Raw genomic sequence first — 3,554 nt, 5'->3', positions numbered from 1 at the left:
GAATCCACTCGTTAGGCAAGTGTCTGACTGGACAGAGAAGCATTCTGGCACACAGCTCCACCCCACCATAGTGCAGAGGCTACCTAGCTCCCAGGGAAGATTTCAAACGTAGAGTATTATTGGAAGGCCCTTCTGTCTTCTACCTTCCTACTTGGAGCCTTCCTCTGACTCTATCTTCTGTCAAAGTTTCCATATTGATGGCAAATAAATCTACAACTTCTGTCCTGACCTCTGTCCGTGGCTTCAGTCACTCTCCCCTGCTGTCTAGATGTTATGCATCTATAAAGTCATGGGACTCTTCTAAGTCTTTGTGTACCTGAGACCAACGGACATAAAACTAGGCAAATTATATCTGTTCTTCATAAATCAAACGTCTTTCTTGACTCCATCTTCACAGTAGCAGCTGTGGTGGTGGCAGTTTGGTCGCGGACATGCAGCTCTCTGTCCATGCCCAGGAGCTACACACCCTTCAAGTGACCAGCCAGGACATGGTTGCCCAGATCTAGGCCCATGTAGCCTTGCTGGAGGGCATCGCTCCAGAAGATCAAGTTGTACTCCCAGCAGGCACAGTGCTAGAGGATGAGGCTACCCTAAGTCAGTGTGGAGAGGAGGCTCTGAGCACCCTGGAAGTAGCTAGGTGTATGCTTGGAGGTAAAGTCCATGGTTCACTGGCCCCTCCTGGGAAAGTAAGAGGGCAGACTCCCAAGGTGGTGAAACAGGAGAAAAAGAAGACAGACAGGCGGAGCCAAGTGGCAGATGCAGTACAACTGCTGCTTTGTCAGTGTTGTGCCCACTTTTGTAAGAAGAAGGGCCTCAATGCCAACTCTTAAGTCCGTTGTAATCCTGGCTTTCCCCAATAAAGCCACTTAGTCGAGTCAAAACAAAAACAAAAAACCCTCAAATTTAGCCTATCAAATTTGACCATTTTCCCCCAAACCTGCACTTCTTTCCAAATTTTCCCATTTTTCATAAATGCCAGCAGAAGCCTGGAGCCACCTGAGAATCCAAGTCATCATTGTTCCTTTCTTTTCATTTTCTGTATTCAGTTTGGAAGCAAGTATTTTTGATTCTTCATTTTTTTTTTTTTGTCTCTTTTGCATCTCCCTTTATGCTCCCTACCACCATCCTGGTTTGGATTTTTTACTACTTTGCATCGGTACTATTATGATAGTCTCTTGGTTTACTTCCCCAGCCCACATTAAGCCTCCCTTAATCCATCTTGTATATTGTTGCCAGATTCCTTTTCTGAAGAGACTGTAAAACAGGAGTCTGAGAGTGAGAGCCTATCCAAATTCATATTTGTCTGAGTTTGCCTGGTAGTTGCATAAGGAACTCAAGATTTTAAAAGGGTATGGTCACCAGAAAAGTAGGGAAATTCTCCACAGTTGTGGTAGGCAGCTTCTAACATGGCCCCAATGATCTTTCCTCTGTGGTATTCATGCTCCTGTGTAATTCTCTCCCCTTGAATGTGGGCTAGACCAGCTGACTTGCTTCTAACAAATAGAATGTTACTAAAATGGTAAAACAATGAGATGGCACTTCAGAGATTTATTTACAAAAAAACTGTGACTCATCTTGCTGGCTCTCACTCACTCTCTCCCTCAGGTGCTCTGAGAGAAGCCAGCTGTCATGCTGTGAAGTGCCCTATGACAGGCAAATGTGACAAGGAACTAGTGTCTCGGCAAGAGATTGGAGTCCTGCCAATAGCTACGTGAGTGAGTCTGGAAATGGATCCTCCCCCAGTTGAGTCTTGAGATGAGACCACAGCCCTTGCTGACACCTTTATTGCACCTTGATGAGGAACTCTGGGCCAAAGGACCCAGCTAAGCCTCAATTTTTAACTGACAGAAACCATGAAATAATAAATGCATACTGTTTTAAGCTGTTAAGTTTTGGGATACTTTATTATGTAGCAATAGATAACTAATACAACAGTTTATGTGTATATAAATCCAGATTGTTTTTTAGCTTCCTCCTCTCCCTCTATAACTTATGGTCGGAACCAAGGGGGTAATAGGCTGTGATAATCATTTTTGGCAAAGCCCTGATAAGAAATAGCTTGCTGCTTCATGGAGCAAATAACAGAGTGTAATATATGATGGGAGTAGCAAAGGAAATGGGAGGAGTTAAGTGTAATGGATATCAGAGGCATAACAAAATCAGGAGACATGACTATGACTTTGGTACTAAGCCACATTATCTACATCAGAAATGACAGGCGATGTCATGGCAACAATGCAGAATACATGCAGCCATTGTTAGAGTCCATCAGAGGGAATTGGAGAGAACACCAGCAGAAAAAAAAAAAAAAATTAGAATTCAGTAATTCTAATCTAAAGGGAGCTGGTACCTAAAGCCAGAAAGCATCTTGTTTCTTTTGTACTGTTAGGTCCCAATTTATCTTCCACGTAGGTGGAAAATGGAAAATATAGACCTAACCTGCTTCCATCATGTCACATCACTACTTCTGTTGCTTGCTTTTGAGCATTCCAACATTTGGCTTCTCCTTCTATTATGGATGTGTTCATGCTCTCATAATGCATTGTATTCACTCTCAGTAGCCTTACCACTGACTATAACCTCCTTTTCTCTCTAAATGTAATGCCCGTTCATTTGCAAAGTTCAAGGGAAATCCTAAATTCTATATATCATGCAAAATGATTTAAACAATTTCTCTGTATCTACCATGAAGTTATGGAACATCAATCAACTAATTGAGTATAATATACCAATTTATTTAGAATATACCCAATATTTGTTAGGCATTCTCAGGGATACACAATATGTGTATTGCATGGCCACTCCTCTTAAAGACTCTCTATCTTATTATAAAGGTACAATCTTCCCCTGTGAAGAAATCAGAGAACATAGACAAGATACATATATTCTTAATCTTTTGAAAACAAGTGAAGTTGCTACTTACAAGTGCTTACCTTTTGAAAGTAAGGGAGAGACTAAAATAGGTTTTTCTGTTTCAAAGTAAATTTCGCTTTTCACCCTTGACATTGAAAATAAATGGGAACTTCCAGGTTCTAGTGATGGCATAGATGGTTGCCTGGAAGTTAGTCCTTACTTAAAGCTGATTAATCAGAGTTATTCCTAGTGAATAACTCAATCCTACTGCTCTCAGCTGTCTGTCACCAAATACAGATGTTTGCATCCCAGAGAAGGTCTTGAGAGAGTAGGGGTAATGTTAGTAAACTAACCTGGCCAACATATAAATTTAACATCATAACTTGTTATGTGATGCCTGCTATACATTAATCCAACCTATTTCCCAGTCCCTCTCTTCACCTAGGCCCATATGAATTAAAATGCAGAAAGTCTATGTTGTTCAAACTTGTTTCATAGCATGATTTCACTCTATCACTGAATACTAATTTCTTTTTAAAAATGTTTTCATTATTTATTTTTGAGAGAAACAACATGTGCAAGGGAGAGGCAGAGAAACTGGAGGACAGATGATCCGAAGTGGGCTCTGCGCTGACAGCAGAGTCCGATGCAGGAATCGAATACACGAACCATGAGATCATGACCTGAGTCAAAGTCAGATG

General features: G+C 41.2%; 1 pseudogene; it reads left to right on the top strand.

The window, feature by feature from the left end:
- The first annotated feature begins 431 nt into the window (after positions 1 to 431).
- LOC121028435 (ubiquitin-like protein FUBI) lies at positions 432 to 879 on the top strand (annotated as a pseudogene).
- The last annotated feature ends 2,675 nt before the right edge of the window (positions 880 to 3,554 follow it).

The sequence above is a fragment of the Herpailurus yagouaroundi genome, unplaced genomic scaffold, assembly GCF_014898765.1.
Source record: "Herpailurus yagouaroundi ecotype Mexico unplaced genomic scaffold, PumYag 100, whole genome shotgun sequence".
NCBI classification, from domain to species: domain Eukaryota; kingdom Metazoa; phylum Chordata; class Mammalia; order Carnivora; family Felidae; genus Herpailurus; species Herpailurus yagouaroundi.
This window is presented reverse-complemented; position numbering and strand designations above follow the sequence as displayed.